The sequence below is a fragment of the Pinus tabuliformis genome, chromosome 7, assembly GCF_031772625.1.
Source record: "Pinus tabuliformis cultivar Carrire ecotype Pingquan chromosome 7, CPIR1, whole genome shotgun sequence".
Lineage (NCBI taxonomy): Eukaryota > Viridiplantae > Streptophyta > Pinopsida > Pinales > Pinaceae > Pinus > Pinus tabuliformis.
The window spans coordinates 1038937968-1038959684 of NC_142293.1; positions in this window are offsets into that span (position 1 = coordinate 1038937968).

Genomic DNA, 21717 nt, shown 5'->3' on the forward strand with positions numbered 1-21717 from the left:
CATATACAGTGGGGTTAATCCAATCCTCATCCTGCGCAATTAACTTATAGATATGGTCAATATATTCATTTCTATAGTCACCACGGATAGGTTTTGTATATTGCACTCCTTTAGAAGGGTACAAAGGAACAACGACCCTGGTACCATTCGTCTCGAATACCATACTTCTTCTTTCATGTTGATTATGGAATCCATATCAAAATCCCAATCGATTCCAAGTAAAGATGGATACGAATTGTTGTCATCCATAATATCAATGACTTCAAAGTCCGCCATCACGCTTGTTCCTTCAATGTCCACAACAACGCCATCCAATCGACCCATCAGGATGGTTTTTTGTTGATTAGCCATAAGCAACTGAATTAGTGACCATTGTAGCTTTTGTTGCCCCATTCGCTCCTAGGTCTGCTTCGGTAATACATTCACATCTGATCCTAAGTCTAGAATTACTTGATCCAATTCGAATTCTTCAATCTGCGCTGTTAACCGCATTTCTCGGAAATTCCTTTTCTTATTTTTGTTGACTTTGTTTACTACGCGTTAGTTCAGGTTGTGGCTTCTCTTTACTAGCACAGTGGTTCATTAGTTCTTGCAATCCTTCCACTACTTTTTGATCCCTAAGAAACTTCATACAGGTCAGCATAAAGGACCTCAGAATGGTCGGATCAGGGTTCTCCATCGCAGTAAACTCTTCAGGATTATTCTTCCACGGTACTAGTTGCATCTATGTCTTTCATGTAGAAGCTCCTGGGTCCATGAAACTCTTCTTCACTTCCATGAAGTTTTATTTCTCCCTCTGCATATTGAACCTGATACTCTTTTCTCTAGCCTTCCTGACCCATGTATCTGCCATAGGATTCTTTCCTTTTGTTTTATCTTCTCCTATAGTTGCACCACTTCGTGTCACTATGTTAACATTTGGATCATCTTCACATGGTTTAGCTCACATCATTTGCAAGTTCTACGCAGGCTGCTGATTCTTTTTTTCCTGCATTTTAGCTATCAAAATGGGACAATCCTCTATTACATGGTCAAATTGTCTACAATACTTACAAGAAGCGGTAGTGGGGTTCTAACAATCCCATAGAAAATGTCCAGCTTCACCGCAGTTATAACATATAAGTTGACCTCGACCTCATCCAATGCCCCCTCCTCGACCGCGCCCTTGGCCCTGAAATCCTCTGCAGGTCGTAGGTGAACCATGATCTTCCTGCACACGACCTTTAGCTTGCATTCTATACATCGTAGTTTGCTCTATCATCAAATCATAGTTGCGAAAATTTCTTTTGGCATGTCCTACTAACCAACAGAAGTTAAAAAATAACTAATTTGGCGCCTGCACATACTTCTATCAAAAATAACAGTGGTGAGTCATGCGTTGGCTTGCAACTCGGAAAATACTACACCAGACACTTCATTTGGTACTTGGTCCAGCACTAGGTTCCAGTTTCAGAGGATTAGGACCTCCAGCAGCCAAATAATTAAGATAGACAAGACACTCGTCCTTATAGTGACCTTCCACTTTACACTTGATGCACCAAATGTCTAAGTGTGTATCAGGTCAAACTTCTTTTCCCTTCTTTAAATCTTGTAGCTCTATATGAAATCTCTCTAACTGGTTTTGTATCTACTGAACTCCTATGTGAGTATCATGTATCGGCGATGCTTCTAACTTCATCACAATTTCTAATGCCTCAACTTGTGATGCGATCTTTTGTTGCAAAAGCAGTAATCTAAGATGTAGTAATAGCACAGCTATATACCACACTTTGTGATGCTCATCAAAGATATAAAAGTTGACTTGTCCCAAAAAACATTTTAATCTCTGATCTAATTCCCAGGTAGTCTCGTTTACCTCTTGCTTAATCTCTTTTATCTTTGTAATGCACTATGGTTACGACTTTGGTTTCTTGAACTTTGTGTTTAGTGCTTTCATTGTCTCAGCTAGCGAAGCAGATGGGTTTGTTGTATTGTACTTAATATACCACGACAACGCTCTGTCAAACATTATGACAAGTTGAGATTTCTCCATATCTTCATCATTGATCTATTGCGCTTTCCATACAGCTTCAACGACAAACCAAAATTGCCTACAATCCTCTGATCCCTAACCCTTAAAAATAGGCATCTTTACTGCATTAGACATATTAAATGGGCGAACTGGTGGTGGAGGTGTAGGTGTATGAGGTGGAGGTGAGGGTGGAGATGGAGTGGTTGGATGGAAATCCCAGAAGTGCCTTGATTATCGGACTGCGACGCACCTCTAAGCATGCTAGGGTTACTTCTTTCTCCTTCGCTTTCTGATTTACCCAATAACGGACTGTAAATAGCTTCAGCGAAATTATCGTAGTATATTCTGAATCTATTTTTGCTCCACGTAGATCCAATATTGTTTCATTTTAAACATCAATCTTCTTGCTGCACAGTACACCCTTTTCAAATAACAAGATCTTAATCCAGAGCTTTAAGGAATTCAAATACTTACCTCTTGGACCCTTGAAAAACCAGCGCTCAACTTCACTATAAGAACCGATGTGTCAATTTCGAATTCCATAATAAAGCCTCTGGTAACACTATCAATCCAGTAATAAAAAGCTATTTTGATCTTATTTTCAGTCTCCTTAAGTCGCTTAATCATCCTGGGGTCCACGTAATAGGCTCATCGCACTTCCAACAAGTCTTCTGTCTATCTAGTTTTAAAAGCCACTCGTGTAGCTCATTAGTGAACGATGCAAAAAGGATCTCATGTTTTTCTGTATAAATATACCTCTCCAACCATCTTTCTATTAACAGGCGAGGATTTTTATTCTCTTGTGATGCAAATTCGGGCAATTTCAGATCGACCCAATCTTGAATCTCTTTTTTGGTCGGACGCCACATCACATATCCCTCAGACAAATCCTAGTCTCAGCAATGGAACCATTTGTTGGCTAGAGGGGCTTAGACCGAAGTTCAAAGTTAGTTGCGGTAAGTAGCAAAGACCTATACCATCAGCGCTTTCAACAACGACCTGCTCGCACAGACCGCAGTCTCACCCGAGGCGATATTGGGGGATGCTGGAACCAGGTTTCTGCATCCAGAAGGATATGGAGTGTGGATCTTGGCTTAGTCTTAGATATATTTCTACGCTACGCGATCTTACTTAGTATTACTATAAATCTGATCTATTCATACAAAAATACTACTCGCAGATCTAAACTCTATCTATTGTGCATAAATCAATGGAACTTAACTGTAATTAACTATAACTACATTCAGCTATGAATTTTGATCTTACCTTTATTATGCAACACAAAAGTAAACAATAATCGCATAAAGTAAAGTACAAAAGGTAAGCACATAGATCTTCCTTCAAATTCTTTTTTATTAACTTTAGATCTTCAGAGTTACAATCTTCTTTCCCTGCACACACAATTGTAAAATTACCATGGTCTTCGCGCACACAGCTGCAAGATCCTTCCCCTTCACTCTAATATAGAAAGATATGACAATCCAGACTCAAACGATTAAAAAATGATGAACACCTTTGACTTACTAAGACAACCCTTTATATATATATATATATATATTCCCTTACAATACCATGGTCTGCAAACTGTGGGCGAACTCAAAACATACAATTTAATCCCCTTCTTTTACAAAATAAGGGGCTTTGACCTGCCCTAAAGCCCCTATGACTCCTAAAACACTGCGTGAATCAAATTTCGCTCCTCAAAATGTGGATTGTTTTACAAAACTTTGACCTAGGGGGACCCTACCTATCACGCCCCCAAGCCAGCGGTAGTCTTCCAACCGCACTTAGCGAGGTGCGGCACCACCGAACACTTTCTTTTCAACAATAATTATGTTCATGGACTACGCCTAATTCACTTCCTCTTACTTAGTTTGTGTTTCTCAACCAAGTATTATTAAGTTTAGCCTTTATACCAATGAACACCCATACTCATTCATTATCAACAGCAATTATAACAAGAACACAATTGCACAGTATAAAGGGAGGGGCAACTCCCTGAACAATGAGTCTGCCCGAAATATATGTATTAATCAATCTTTCAACAATACAAGCTTTTACAAGTATCCTTGGCAAAATCCAAGTCTATACTTAGCCAATTTACAATCATGGCAAAACTTCCTTTACACACCTTTGTGCACACCTTGCACGGTGGGCGGGTACTCACCCGAGCTACCAAGACACCCCCGTCAAGTCTCAACACAAACCGGTACTTCAATCAACCCACGGCACACCTTGCCCAAACCTTCGACTTTCACCAAGTGCGAGTTACAACCGTGCACAAGTCCAACTCAAGCGCATGAGCTATGCGCTTATACAAGTCCCTTATGCGCACTTCTCAAACCTGCACCTCTATGCGAAGTCCTTGTTCGAATGAGTGATCGAGTTGATGATGTTTGATGCTCCAAACGTGCACCAATATATACACATGGTAATGGGGTGGTGGCTCACTCGGCTGACCCCTAAAATACGGTTTACACACCCTCCAAAACGTGCTCGAACATGTCGGCCTACTCTCCATCGCAAGTTGGCCTTCAACCTCATCGTTCCACGCTCTAAGTGGTCGTATAAACTCCCATCGCAATCCTTTGTCACATAAGTGTTGCAAAGTTTCGTCGCATCTCCGTGTGCGCTAACTCGTCGCGTGTGCCCACGCGCCCGCGCCGTGTGTGCCAACTCGCCGGTTCGCCCGCGCACGCGCCTATGCCCGGCGTGCGCCCGACTCGCCTCTCGCCCGCATCGCGCCCGGCGTGCGCCCCGACTCGCCTCTCGCCCGCGCGCCCGTCGCATGACCACGCTCGCGCCCGGTTCGCCCAGCGCCCAACCGCATGTGCGCCCGAGGACCTTACATCCTCCTCCACCTAAAATCATTGTCGTCCACGTCAACATACCATCCCGGTAGCCATCCATGATGTCAACTCCTCCACATACGGCAAACATCCCTGCAACATATGTAGAACTCCATCTCCACCATGTCTCGCCTTAGTAACCAACTGTCACCAAGCTCACCATACCAAGGTATACACCTCATTGGTATATATCAGATATCATCTCAATCCATGATCATCGATCACCCTGTCACAATCTCCACATGCTGCTCTCCATCATGGAAGGTTGGTCCTTCCATCCAAGCTACATGCCCACTGCAACATCTCGTGTCAACCCCATCATCTGTCATCCCTCCATGTAGTCTGCCTGTCAAGTTTAGAACCAATACTGACACATCTCTGCACAATGGTACCCCTCATGACTCGAACTAGTCGGGTGATCAGTCCAACCATACGCCCAAATCACAAGAATGCACATCCTTATGCCACCACAAGTCTTTTCCTGACTTCTGCTACATCTCGGACTCATCAAGGATCTGCTCTCAATCCCATGCTTAGGTCCATGGAAACTCCATCTCATCTGCAACATGTCCAAACCATGGTCTTGTTGCACAAGAGTGTACAACCTCTCCACTAGCTCATACATCTCCATGTCACAACAACATCTGCACAGCATCTTTTTCTTTGGCACTCCCCATAGAATGTCCATGAATGACACCTCTACACATGCTCCTGCATAATGTCTCTGCATAACTGTCATGCTCCATGTCTCCAACCTGATGTCCATGACTCTAGTTGTCCATGATGCCCAACCCATGTAGACTCCACCCCAACATCTGGCCATCTGTATCCAAGTCTGTAATCTTGTCATAAGGAAGCCTTCTTCCAAGGCCCCCTGCAAAGTTGGTGTGGTTCCTCCCTACCAAGGCCTCCACACCAACCCTTCCCCAAGGTTGTCTATAGAGAAAGGAGGGCCAGGAAGTTTCCTCCCTGACTCTCATCCACCCATTTGTCAGATTGATGTTGTGTCCTCAAGTATCTATGCACAGCCTCAATCTCCTCACATGTACATCCAAGCTCACCTAGCTTGTCCTTTGTCAACTGAAAGTCATATATGCCCATAGCATACCTACAAAAGTCCAGTATCCCAACAGGATCTCTACCTCCATAATCCTCATCAACCACTGCCTCTGAAGTAGTACTCAGACTCCCTTCATTTGCAACTACATTGTGAAGATCATCAGTATAAGATGCTCCTATCAAGTGTCTCCATGTTCGTGAGATTGTCTTCTCACTTCCTTCATTCTTCCCATCTCTTGCAACGAAGTCAACCAACTTCCTTTCCTTCGTTGTTTGAGTCACACTCCCAAGTCCCCTTTGCTCCACATCCTCATGCTTCACATTCAGATCTTTGGGATACAAAGTCATAGAAGTCATTCTTGGCCTATACCCCAAGCAACTCCTCCTATTCATCGGAACCATCATGGTTCTTCCTTCAGCTGTGATCAAGAGAATGTCTCGGTCCACCATTGGTATGGCTTGTGCAAGCCTCATGAAATCTTGCCCCAACACCATAGAATGATCATCCATGTCCACAATCCTCAAGTCCAACTTTCCAAACCATGATCCCACTCTCACTTGAGTGTTCTCCATCACACCATCAACAGCTTTCATGATAGAGTTGACTGCTTTGAAAGCACTCCATTCCCTCTCCATCTTTGCTTCTTCCCAAAATACTTTGATGCCTTCCTGCTTAAGAAGTTATGAGTAGTCCCTGTATCCACCAAAGCTGCAAATCTCTTGCCCTTCACGGTCACCTGCACAAAACTCAGCTTCAAGGATTCACCTCCTTCTGTCGGCTTTATCTTGTGTCTCACATCAGCAACCTTCTTCAAGAATTCGACCTCAGAAGTGTCAACTGGCTCATGCTCCATCTTGACCTTTCTCCTAAGGTACTTCAATTCCTTGCTTGGCTCTTCTAAGCAATTCGATCCTGGTCCATCTTGACTTTCTTCAAGCTTGTCCTCCATCGCATCCTGCTCAAGTGCACCAACCAAGTGTCCACTAACTAAGTTCATAGAACTAAACCTTCGGATATCCTCTGGATTGTCTCGGTAGTGAGTTCCCAACCTGTCAATGTAGTCAAGCTCTTCCTGCTCAATCACAACGATCTTCTTACCAAGGAGCTTCTTTTTTATCTCTTCCTCAACTTGCTTGATTTCGGCTTCCACCCTGACACTTTCCTTCCTCAATCAGGCTCTTTCATCAAAGAGCTTTTGAAGACCAAGACCATTCTGTCCGATCTCCTCATCAAGTTCCTTGAGTTCAACATCTGTCGTACTTCCGCATTGGCTCTTGAGTTCTTCAAGTTCCCTCCTTAGTTCCGAACAGCTTTCCCGAATCTTCATGTTCTCAACCTTCATCGAAACCCAGTTAGAACTCCATCGACCCATCTGTTCCAACACTTTGTACCGGAAGACTTCAACTGCATTATGGCCAGATTCACCTATCATAGGCTCATCCACCATCTTCGCCTTCTCAGTCTCCTCCATATTCCCCAAGTATCCTGCAACCATGAACCATCTCTTGTTCCACTTGTATGTGAAATTAGCTTCCTTCACCTGCAAGTACCTGTCACGAGCAACCCTGCTCTGATACCAACTTCACTTTGGTGAAGTTGTGTAGCAGCTTCAACCTTCAATGCCCGAATTAGTTGCTCGGATACCACTTGTCACGCCCCCAAGCCGGCGGTAGTCTTCCAACCGCTCTTAGCGAGGTGCGGCACCACCGAACACTTTCTTTTCAACAACACTTATGTTCATGGACTATGCCTAATTCACTTCCTCTTACTTAGTTTGTGTTTCTCAACCAAGTATTATTAAGTTTAGCCTTTATACAATGAACACCCATACTCATTCATTATCAACAACAATTATAACAAGAACACAATTGCATAGTATAAAGGGAGGGGCAACTCCCTGAACAATGAGTCTGCCCGAAATATATGTATTAATCAATCTTTCAACAATACAAGCTTTTACAAGTATCCTTGGCAAAATCCAAGTCTATACTTAGCCAATTTACAATCATGGCAAAACTTCCTTTATACACCTTTGTGCACACCTTGCACGGTGGCCGGGTACTCACCCAAGCTACCAAGACACCCCTGTCAAGTCTCAACACAAACTGGTACTTCAATCAACCCACGGCACACCTTGCCCAAACCTTCGACTTTCACCAAGTGCGAGTTACAACCACGCACAAGTCCAACTCAAGCGCATGAGCTATGCATTTATACAAGTCCCTTATGCGCACTTCTCAAACCTGCACCTCTATGCGAAGTCCTTGTTTGAATGAGTGATCGAGTTGATGATGTTGATGCTCCAAATGTGCACCAATATATACACATGGTAATGGGGTGGTGGCTCACTCGGCCGACCCCCAAAATACAGTTTATACACCCTCAAAAATGTGCTCGAACATGTCGGCCTACTCTCCATCGCAAGTCGGCCTTCAACCTCATCGTTCCACGCTCTAAGTGGTCGTATAAACTCCCATCGCAATCCTTTTTCACATAAGTGTTGCAAAGTTTCGTCGCATCTCCGTGTGCGCTAACTCATCGCGTGTGCCCGTGCGCCCGCGCCATGTGCGCCAACTCGCCGGTTCGCCCGCGCCCACGCCCGCGTGTGCGCCAACTCGTCGGTCACCCGCGCCTACGCCCGACGTGCGCCCGACTCGCCTCTCGCCTGCATCGCGCCCGGCATGCGCCCCGACTCGCCTCTCGCCCGCGCCCGGTTCGCCCAGCGCCCAACCGCATGTGCACCCGAAGACCTTACACTACCCAACAAAGATGATTAAGAAGGATGCAATATACAAATGGGATAAATGATAAAAGGATGCTTTCACTCAAATCAAGTAGGAAATTGCTTATGCACCCGCGTTATTCAGTCTAGACTATGGCAAATTTTTCCTAGTTTATACCTTCACTTCATATTCATCAATTGCAGTCGTATTGACTCAAAAGGATACAAGAGAAAATGAGTGGCCTATATCTTTTATGAGCGCCAACCTGTAGGGGCCAGAAGTAAAGTATCCTTCCTTCGAAAAATAAGCATATGTTGTATAAAAGGCAATTAAGTATTTTAGGCACTATCTTTTAAAAGCTCACATGATCATATTTGTACCTCACCCAATGGTAAGAAATTTTTGCATGTAGCAGGAGATGGGTGAGAAGAGGGAAAATTGAATGACCTGTTTACAAGAATATGATCTGGAGTTCAAACCAGTTCATACCATAAAGGGTCATGGCCTCTACAAGCTAGCAATCGAAGCAAGAGATGCTCTTGGCCAAAATATTTCAGGTTGGGAGCAGGAGATAGAAATGTATAATGTTGAACATGTTCCTCAATCCATGTCTACAGTGCCATGGTATACTGGCATACAAAAATTTCTGGAGAATGGCACCTTTCCCACGCACTTATCAAATAAAAAAAGAGGGAAATCTATTTAAAAACTCTATCATACCATCTAGTTCATGGAGTGCTTTTCAGAAAGCACCACAACGATGTCCTACTAAGATGCCTTGAGCCAGAGGATACAAAGAAGGTGCTCAAAGACTTGCATAATGGACCAATAGGTGGTCACTATGTGAGTGACACTACAACGTATAAAGTCATTAGGGCTAGTTATTATTGGCCCACTCTATTCAAGAATGCTCACATTTATGTTCGCAAGTGCCCAACTTGTCAAAGACACATCGGTTGAGATTAGAGGTCAGCTGCCCCACTACTACTAGTAGCAGTTGAGGAACCATTACAATAGTGGGGCCTAGATGTTATTGAAGAGATATTTCCTCATTCATCAAAGCACACTGATATATTCTGACAACAACATACTATTTCATTCGGTGGTCGGAAGCAGTTCCCTTGAGATAAGTAAATGGTCAGGAAGTCATCCAACTTTTGTGACAGAACATTATAACCAGGTTTGATATTCCAATGTCACTTTTCTTTGATAATGTGACTTACTTTTCATCATTGAAACTCTACGAATTTAGAAATTGAAATTGTATTAAAGCATGCATCTAACTATTATCCACAGGGAAATGGTTTAGTTGAATCGACAAATAAAAATCGTATTCTCATAATCAAGAAAATCATATTCTCTGAGAAAAGGAACTAGCATAATTCTTTGACCAATGCATTATGGTTGACCGTGTAACTCCTAAGGCTTCCCTTAAGACCTCGCCACACTTTCCATTTTACGGTAAAGAAGTTATCTTGCCCCCAAACCAATATCTCCTAGCCTTGCAACTCTCCCAGTCCTAAGTTAGACCTTGCCTTCTGGTTCAGAGCACGATAGACACTTTACAAAAACTTGAGGAAGAAAAGTTCAAAGTCAAAGAGATATTTGTTGTCCACCAAAACTGTGTAAGCACTAGTTTGATAAAAAATCTGTTGGGGCAAAGAGTTTCGATGTAGGTGACCTAGTATTGAAGTGGGATTCCAACCTTTGTGGAATAGACCATTTAACAACCTTTGCGAAATGGACCATTTACCATGAAAAAAACTCAGTCATACTACATTCAAGCTAAAATCCTTAAATTGGAGGATTGACCCCCTTCTCGTAAATGACCATTTACTAACCTTTGTGGAATGGACCATTTACCATGAAAAAAAACTCAATCATACGACATTCAAGCTAAAATCAACTCAATCATACTACATTCAAGCTAAAATCCTTAAATCAGAGGATTGACCCCTTCTCAAGCTAAAATCCTTAAATCGGAGGATTGACCCCTTGTGGAATAGACCATTTACCAACCTTTGTGAAATGGACCATTTACCATGAAAAAAAACTCAATCATACTACATTCAAGCTAAAATCCTTAAATCGGAGGATTGACCCCCTTCTCGTAAATGAGCATTTACTAACCTTTATGGAATGGACCATTTACCATGAAAAAAAACTCAATCATACTACATCCAAGCTAAAATCCTTAACCCCCTTCTCGTAAATGGCCGTAAATGACCATTTACTAACCTTTGTGGAATAGACCATTTACCATGAAAAAAGCTCAATCATTCAAGCTAAAATCAACTCGATCATACTACATTCAAGCTAAAATCCTTAACCTCTTTCTCGTAAATGGCCGGAATTTGAAAAGAATCAACTCGATCATACTACATTCAAGCTAAAATCCTTAACCCATTTCTCGTAAATGGCCGAGATTTGAAACATTCTTTTCAATAGCAGCTCAAACCAAAGTCGCAAGCTAAGTGAAGCTCGAGATTTGAAGCAAGCTTTTTAATAGCAGCTCAAACCAAAGTAACAAGCCAAGTGAAGCTCAACATTCAAGTGCCAAGCCACGAGAAAAGGGAGGAGTTAAGAGGGACCAAGACTCCAATAACATCATATTATAATGGATATATCAAATTCTTTTAATAATATATATTTGTTACATGTGGGATAATTCCCACATATGAAGCATAAAATAAAAGGGCGTGCGGAGGCACAATGAGAATCCAGGTGTTATAACGCCAAAGACACAGTCCACCAGTTGACAGCTAAAGACCAAGCCAACACAGAAAACGCCAAGACATGGGACAGAGGGATTTGTGCGCAATTTGTCGGTTAAATATCTAAGCACTTGTATATACATTTTAAAATATTCAGTGATGTGCATATGGGATAAAGTTGCGTGGAGACCTAGGAATAATCCAGCCAATCAAACAACAACTGACTAATGACATCAATAATATAAATCATACTGGTTAGCTCTGAATGATGGATCATTATCCATTCAAAATTCAATTTTGATTTTTTCAGTACCCCTGGTAATGTCTCTCTTAGATATGGAAGGAGCCCGTTTCCATGAATTGCAAGCGTACTTCGGTAGTGGTCAATCAGTTGCAGGGACTGGTTCTGTTCCTTTACCATTATTTTCAGCTTGACAGGTTCATTGTTTTGATTTAAAACATCTGCATATTTAACAGTGGAGATGAATACTTGCAGATTAAAGGCCGCAGTTTAATTGCGAACCCCTCAGGCTATCCAGAGTTTTACGCGGGGAGGGGGGCTGGCTTTCCACAATAAGTTGTTTCTCCCAAAATTGTCGTGCCTTACATGGCACAATCTAGAGAATTGTTCAGCCTCCCTCCCCCTTCATAAAAACTGATTACCGCCAGTACCCCCTCTGTAAACAGCTTATGTTTTCCAGTCCAATGGCATTTTCCCTTCCACATCAGATTCTATTCCCGATAAAGGAGTAGTTCTACTGCAGTTTGAACCCTTGACTTCTTCCTCTTAGAGTGGAATCAAACACAAGAACCCATGGCTTATGGATGTGGATTATTAAAACATGTGGCCTTTGGCTATTGTTTTATCTCAATCTGTGGATTCAGCACTGGAACAAATAGTGAGCTATAAGATTTGCAACGATAACATCGTCACGGGGCTTTGCAATTTGGTAAATACATGCTTCCTTGTTGTCTTTCAGTGCATAATATATATGCCACCAGTTGACTGAATCCCTTCACAATTGGAGCCATAAAATCCCATGCACAATCGAGCCTCTCTGCGATTTTCGTGCCCTCCAAAAGCATTCGGAATTATTTCTGTCTTCGATGGGGGAAATCATAACACCTTCGGATTTGGTGAAAATTATTCAGAGACAATGAATTGCATGTTCATTATCGACGTTGGCTCTAGGTTCAAGATATTATAGAACACATTGAAAAGTGTTTTTTAAGATCCAAGGACGCATCAAAATTCATGTTTCACTAGGACTTTTCGTGTTCATTCAGATCTAATCAGTGGTATCATTAATTTGGCAGGAACATCGTCAGTCAAAAAGGTTTACATCAAAATGGTTACAGTTATTTTTGGACTGCTAAGTACCATAATTCTAGTATTCCGCTGGTTGAAGAACATCCTCAACTGGGTTCTAAAAGAAAAGGATGACACTGAAGTTGAGCAGATATCTAGCATACAAAGGAGATTCGCTACAAAGCAGAAATAATATGTGCACCCAAGTCCAAATCTTGCTACATATGCCATCAAAGTCCAAAGACTCAATAACACCGAGCGTCAATGAGCAGGAAATTAGTACTCTTGTTCTAGAGAAAATTTGCCAGTATTTTTATCGGTCTCTACAATTTTCCAACAGTGATCTGCTTGAATGATGTGATATCACTCTTGAAATACACCGGAACAGGGTCTTTATGTTGTGAAAAATTAAAGTTTAATGTTGGGAAGTATACAAGGTTGTGGCATCCATTGGATACTGCTGAAAACACCACAGAAGCTAAATACTTGATTCAAATATATATCTTCAAAGGTCAAGGTATTGTCGCGTGAAATAGATCAGGGCATATGTCGATCTCTTCATTGAAGTCTGAATGAAAACGAGTGAGAAACCCTCAAAAAGGAGAAGGAAAATCTGGATTTCTTAAGGGACCGAGATAAAAAGGAAGAACAACTTCAAAGTTTTTTGGAAGCGCTTAAAGTTGAGGAAAACTGAAATTCAATACCTAAAGAAGAGCAGTTTGTGCTCCAATGATTTTCTACACCTTTGTTTTTATGACCTCCCTTGTAAAAGTGAAAATGAATATCTAAGACGAATGAAAGATGTAATGTAGACTATGTCAGAGAAGCATCAAGATCTTAGGTAACTGAGAATTATGTTAACACTAGTCTAACTTTCTGGTTTGTATGTCCCTTTTATACAGTAAAGTGCCAATACATGAGGACGGTTGAAGATAAATATCTTCTCTGCCAAATTGTCAGAGGCCATTTATTTCCAAGGAAATTCTTTTCGCTCCAGGTAGTGGAGCAAACACAGCAGGGGCAGTTAATGCATCATATTCTTGGAATGCATCTTCAATTCCTCGACAACAAGATTTCTCTAAACAAGGTGACAATTTTAGGGGTGCAGAAATTATTCCATCTGAAGGAATTAATCATGAGAATTGGAATGATAACCAACAAAATCCTGCATCAAATGAAGCCTCTCAAGGAAGCAAGGGAGGCAGAGGAAGCTAGGAGGAAGGCAAAGGACTCAAGCTGTTATGAATCAAATTCTGGAAACAAAGACCATTTTTCATTTGATTTACTTACTAATATTTTCCATCAGCACAACTCCCAGGCAGATTCCTTACCCATTGTCTTGTATACACATGTTATTGTGCGTATGAAGAAATAATTCATAATCGTTGGAATGGAAACAAAGTTGGGTGTTATGTTCAAGTGAAGATTCTTTACCCGTTGTCTTGTATACACATGTTATTGTGTGTATGAAGAAATAATTCATAATCGTTGGAATGGAAACAAAGTTGGGTGTTATGTTCTAGTGAAGATATTCCTAAGGAAGCTTGTCCAAGTATAAAGAAAGGTGCAGTAATTTAGATTAATGATGGACCTAGTTTCTTCATCAGCTTTTCAAATCATGATGAATAGGAAAAAAATATACAGTTATGCTTCAGTTATTGATCGTGTGCTTTTACCATTATCCAAAAGTTTATCATATCATGAAAATTTGAAAGAATTCGACGAAGGCTTCTTGTTGTTGTTTTCAAGCACGATGGGCATTAGGAATTATTGGATTTTGGAACCTTCATATTGAAAAGGCAAGGAATTTGGCTTATAGGCGGAATTATATAACGCAAGGTCAAATTAGTCCTATATGTTTTCAGGGGATGCTCCATGGCATATGAAGATTCAGAAAAATGATTTCAATAGAAGTTATCCTTGCATCACTGTGGCAACAGAGATGGAGGTGTTTGCGAGTAATTAAAAGGATGAGTTGCAAAATGTTGATGCAGAACAGTGAGAACAACTAAATAATATTGCAGAAGAAAACACCAGAGGATCTTAAAGAGATCATTAGGAGGAAACATGACTTAATATAGGCAGTGAAGGTAGGAGTTGAATTGTCGTTTTTGGATATCGATGAACACCTAACAAAAGCTTAAAGGCTAATCCTCGTAATACTAGAAAACTCTCATTGTAATAGCCAAGCTAGACCCAGCTGAATGTTCTTTGTTAAATCAGCAACTCTTGTGGGCAAGTATATGATCCATATGCATCTCATCCATAATTCTCATGCAAGTTCCTTTTAAATGAGAAGAAAAACAAAATCAGTCTGGAGGATCTAATTTTTCCCTTTCTTCCAAAGTTTTGTCAAGTTAGAAAAGGTGGATAAAGAGGCACTACAATGGATATTGGCACCAACTTTGTTATCATGGTTGGCACTACCTACAAAAATACTATTGAAAATGATGCTCTTGAAAATATAAAATAAAAGATATCGGAGCATCAAGAGAAGGATTATAAATACAGAAAGCAGAGTTCCTCTTATTTAAAATAAAATAAAAGATATCGGAACATGAAGGGAAGGATTATAAATACAGATGGCAGAGTTCCTCTTATTTAAAGGGCAGTTAGCAAACTTTTAGGGAAAAGCTTCAACAAAATCAGATTTTCAGGACAAGAGTATTTTGCAGCTTCAAATTTTAATGAGGAAGATCAACAGTTAGTGAATAAGTTTCAAATTTAAAGGCAGACTTGAAGCAAGACTTGAGCAAACAGTTTAGAAGTAAAGACATTCAATCAAAAGATTATCTGACAAATTTGAGGGAACATCAACATAATTCTAGATTTTCAATAACTATATAAATCATCGGTCAAAACTTAGCCCAATCTCCAAGGCATAAATTGTGCAGTATGTTTCATATTCGAATGTACTTAGGGATGAGACGACAGTTTCAAATATCAAAGTCAAAAAATCAAAAAATTGGGAATTAATCGATATTTGAGAGAACCAATGAGTATTCCCAGGTAGTCATTTAACAAAGTGAAGATTTCAAGGCAGTGAATCACCCTTCGTTAAGAATAGATGACGGGGAATTTGTCAACAGAGAATAAGTATTTCTTTTATCAATCTAACATTTCCAGTGAATCATGCAACTGGTGACAGAAGTTTCCAGGCACAAAATATAGATAAAGATTCATTGATGATTTTGTAGGCAAAAGACTCTTTATCAATTTGTAATTTCTTGCATTTCCAGTAGATTGTTTACAGATTGTTTTGTTTTTAGTATATTGTTTAAATTTTTATTCCAAAAGACCAGCAATAGGTGGCAGATATATTTTCTATATATTGTATCATTAAAATGTAAAAGGGTTGTTTAAGTGTTTTTTGATACCAAAACCCTGAATTTTTTTGTAAATCTTGTAATTTCAGAATTTAATAAAACGTTTCTAACTTTAGATAATAGTAGAGATTGTTTACATGTGAGTGCTTCATATTTTCCATTACTTATTTATGGATGCATGTGGGGTGTGTAAGTCTTTGGCAAAGGATGGGTTGGGTGTCAACCCCCGTGAAATCCCATTGCGCAGTTATTTTTGTTAATGAGAAGATTAGAGTGATAGTGTGTCACTTTTGATCCTTCAACATCACAAGATTGCCGCTATTTATACATTTCCTATATGTATTTTATTTAGTTGTTGAGAGTGTCTCTCCATGCTTTCTCATCTTATTACCTAGACTAAGTATTCAGTATGAATGATTATGTTGCCTAATATCTTCTTTAGAACTTCCATTTACATCTCTTTCAAGGTATTGTATTATGCCATCGCTGAACATTGGCACTTTGATTAGATCTCTGTAGCTAGGGTTTTACTTGTTAACCAGGGATTTGTGACTCGTCAGCAACCACCTATACAACAAATCCTAGATCTGGCCATTGCGCTTCATAGGTTGTTGTTCAGTGACAATGAACAACATTAAAAATCCTTGTAATACTGAGGGAGCCCCCTCTGATTGGAGGGCCAACTTGAACCTAAAGATTGTTCGAGTTAGTTTCTCAGCACAATTTCGCAGCCAAGAACTGCCTTCAAGAAACAAATACAACATGTGTGTTGTATTAGTTGTGTCTTGTCTTACCATGTTTGTTGGTCATTGTGCATAAATAAGACCCTTGTGTAAAAGTGCATGGATCGAAAGGACTTTTTGGTGGAATAAAAGAGAAGTGTGACAACCACAACACTTGGATTTCTATTTTGATCCTTCTATGTTTGGGAAAATGCCATAGGTTGAACTAAGTCCAGATGGAAAATACGATACATCCAAAAGGATAACCTTGAGGAAACCTATCAAATCCACGCCTATGCTAGTATCTAAACTACTGAACTTGATGTAAATCTACTTGTGTATTAACACTTGTCGAATCTAGTAGAGAAGGATAATGGGAAAATCTAAGGTGAGCAAACCAATATCAGAGGTTCGAAAATACTTCTCTGAAGGGAAAACCTCCTCTACTCTCAATAATTTGGGATCCCTCTTCTGCCCATTGAAATAATAAGTGTCAATGCACAGTCATATTAAATAAATAAATAAAAGGGTGAAAGAAGAGAAAGGATTCCTGTGCAGGGAAGTGAGGCAAGCGACTTCATTGGGGTACTATCTAGGCTTGCTAGCAGTGAATCAACATTTGTGCTCTTAAAGTGACTCCATTTGGGTACTATCTAGGCCTGCTGAAAGCAGAGCAACACTAGAGATGAAAACTCATACTCTGAATATCATAGACTCACTGCACACATTACCCTTTCCTGGATTGAAACAATTGTGATATGGTGTATCTTTTGTGTGTTCAACCAAGTAGAATAAAGTGAGATAGTATATGTATAATTGGGTCGAAAGGGTAGATCAAGGAAATCTAATTGGTGAATCAATACTTCCTAAATGCCTAACCCTTTAACCAAAATCTATTCCTAGATAAAGAAGTTGAAGCTCGCCTAGTGTGTTGCCAAGTGTTGTTGCTACTTCACGCCCTCCAAAATTTCGCTACATTCAAATTTTGGAGCCTACTTTATAATTGTATTTAGTGTCACCTTGATAGTCAAGTGTTGTCTCATGTCATTTTATATGGCTCGAGTGTTCATGAATGTTCTCAAGTGTCTTCGCAATGATTAGAACATCTTTAGTGGATTACATGGTTAGGACATCTTTATTGTTTTAAAATGACACCTTTTGGTCGCAGACACACACACACTTCATCTATTGTACTTAGGGAAAGCATGTAAAGTGGCATTGTGATGTATACTTATCATTGTTCAAACTTTTCGAAGCTTTCTCGATGAGTTGGTATGTGTCACACATGGTTTTATGTCTGAACTCATCATGCTCACACATTTCCCTATATCCCATACTAGAAAAATTTTGGTTACAAAGTGAACCCATTGAAGCAAGAAGTGCATGAGCGCACTCTTAAACCTTGATCAGAAATCTTTCACTATTCGAAAGTGCACAATGTGCCCTCTAATAGCACAAAGTTCACTCCTTAAGCCCTTTCCCTTTCCTTGTTATGAACTGTGCCCATTGAGAAACCTAGTATTTCTTTAAGCGCACTTCTTCAATCTGAAGGAATGTGCCCTCCTTGATCACATGAGTGCACACTGAAGGCCTTAAGATCCACCCTTCTGCCTTCCACAATATGTCATGCACCCTCTTGACCCTTTGAGCACAGGAGCACACTCTAAAGGCACGAAGCTTCACCGTTCAGCCTTCATATTTGAGCCATGCACCCTCCTAGGTCTCTTGAGAGCAGCATGAAGGCCTGAAACCTTCATCCTTCAACCTTCAGAAGTGTGCCATGTTCTCTCTTCCTCTCCCTTGAGCACATAGCACACTTGCGAAGCCCAAACCCTTCCCCTTCATCCTTTGGACTCATGCCATGTGCCCTGCCTTGATTGTCTCTTCCTCTTGAGCGCATGTTGAAGCCTTAAAGCCCCTCCCTTTTAGCCCTGAATCCTTTTGAAGTACGCCTTTGCGCCCAGAAGCTCTCCTTAATATTTCCAAAGCACATTGTTAAGGAATGAATATAAAGTTACATGAAACATGTTAGAATAGGATATTTTCAGCTGATGGTTGCTTCTCATGAGTGATTGCAGTTTTAGGTATTTCAGGAACATTGTGGCAAGCATGCATGAAGAATAACAGATAAAGAAGGAAAACAAAGGAAGCATTGAAGAACAAAGGACACATTGAAGTCTTGTTGATCAAAGCACCCTAAATACTCTATTAGAACAAAGACCCTTTGGAGGGTGAATACATCAGTGATCAGAAATTGCATGAAGAATAGAGACACGAGTGGCAAACATGTCACCATTGAAGAAAGTCCATGTCATCAGTCACTATCACTCCCAGTCATCAAGGATAGTGACATGTCACATTTTCAACACATGATGATATGGAAGTTATTATGTAATGATGTAATCATTGTAAAAACAAATAAGTTGAAGTCCAAGAGTCATGTATGTACGAAAAAGCCATGGAATTCCAAAAGACGAAAAACCAAGAGCCATATCTAATTCCAAAATTCATTTTGAAGTCCAAAGTCAAGAGTCATGGGATGTGAAAGGTCATGCCTCAAGTTATAAAAGGATCCTCATTTCTCATATATACGAATTTTATCCTTGGCTTCTCCCACAAGGAATTAGAGAGACATAGTTAGTACTTTTGTGGAGCAAGTATTGGCTCTAACGCTCCATTATTGGAGCTAGTGATGTTCATTGTCTTTATATATCTTGGAAATTTTTCTTAATACTTGAAGCATTCCAAGCCAACACACTTTCACACATGGATTGTGGATGTTTCTAGGACTATTATTTAGATGTTTATGATTCATGTTTTCTTTCACATGTATTGGAGTAATTGAACTATTTTGGTGATTTCAGTGCTTAACTTATTAGAAATGTGTTGTAATGTTCGTAATGATTATCACATATATGTGAACTATTTCACTTGATGTTTGATGAGTCTTTCTCATTCACGTGTGTCCCCATTAGGGTAGTACTATTACTTATCTTTTAGAGGATCACTTTATTTCCCAATTGCAGTAAGAGAGCCTTGATATATCTGAAATCGAACATTCACAAGGCGCACTCACTTGCTCATTCAAAAGGACATTTGTGCTTCTCTCTTGTGATAACAACTAAAGCCAAGGAATATATTTAAGTAAACGATAGTTAGACCGTCTTCCAAATGGGACTCCTAAACCAAATTGTGCGAGGTCTAATTGTGACCTCATATAGGGGAGATCCCCTATATGTTGGCAGTATCCAGCATCGTCAACAACACCTAATTTCTTTGCCTTGGAATGCCATGGAAACATGCAATTAAGCTTCCCTTAGCAAGAATTAACCCCACACATATTGAATTCCACCTTTGTGCTCCAAAGATTCATCGTTTTGGAGCCATTTCATCTCACAATTGTGCCCAAAAATTGAGAATTTTTCAAAATTTCCCCAATTTGACCAATTCCACCATGGAAATTCTTCAATTTCTCCCAATTTGAATAAACTAACCTCTAAAATTGTTAATTGAGCTTCCTCCTTATGAATTCCTTAAGGGAATTCAACCAAAAAATTGGGTTTTACCCAATTTCCCTCCAACATCATTATGTAACCATAATTTCACCAATTACAAGACTACTCTTCCCAAATGAAAATTAAAATTGAAGATTTTTCTCCACATATCTCAATTTTCTTCAATTTCCGAAAATTTTCCCCAATTACTCATAAGGAGCTTTGTCAAATATTTTATTAGCAACCACTATGTTATTTTCTTCCTCTATAATTTTATCTATTTCGACTTGTTGGCTTAGCCCATGCAAGCCTAATGTTGTAGCATACTTTGATACCACCCTATAATGTCCACTAGTACCCACCTAAAGCACATCATTTCTCTATAATGTACTTAGGAAACCCCACGCTAGGCCACACCACCATAAACTCAACCTGAGCACTTGAATTTAAAATTCCTTCATGTAATTGGTTCTTAATTTCCATAATTATAATTATGATACCATTTCATGATAATATCCTACATATGCACCAGAATTCAGGCCTAGTAAGATATACCACTATGCATAATTATTAGAGATAAACAACGTAACATTTACATTCTAATAACGGTTTTAAATAGAAATTACACATAATTAATCACATTAGGCAATGCATAAGAGAAAATATTTACCTTTAAGAAAGCACAAATTGATTTTTGGCTAAGGACGTTCCTCCCATCCTTAAGAATTGTTATTCTAGTCCTTTCAACAATGGTCCTCGCCCAAGATGGGCTATGACACCACAAGGGAAAACTATTGTTATGATTTCAACTCAAAAACCCACTAACACTCAAGTTGCTCACTTAACCAAACATCCCTATCACCAACTCTCTTTCCACCATCAACCCACGCAATGAAAGAGGGGATCCCCCTTCTCTACCATTGTAGTCCCCCAATTGAACTCCCTCTACTAGAGCTCCAGTGCAAGCTAACCACGAAAATCTCTATGTTGGGACTAGAGTGATGCTTTTATGACAATTTTACACTAGTTTGCATGAAATTCAACTCTTTGTCATGTTTCTTGTACTTAGTCTAAAGATCCATACAAGTTTGGTAACTTCAAATGGAAGAATGGAATAAATGGAATAGCATGCAATAATTTTCATGTGCATGACTTCATCTTGACACTTGGCACTCACTTAACTACTTCATAACTACATGCAAAATTCCCAGAGAATATATTCTCTAAGGTTAAGGTGCTTCATGTTATAATATAATATTGATTAATATTGGATTTGGTCCCCGTGGACCCACTTAGCCCCCTCTCATTCCCTTATTGTGAAGTTAGATCCCCTCATTCTCTTGTATGCCCCTCTATCATGCAACCATTAGTGTATTTTATTAATAAAATGATTTACATCAATTACATTACATTCATTGGCCCTTTACCATATAATCTGGTTCACCAACCTATATAATTGATATGTACCAATACATTGCAAAGGTCATTACAGTGTCTTGCCTACTATTA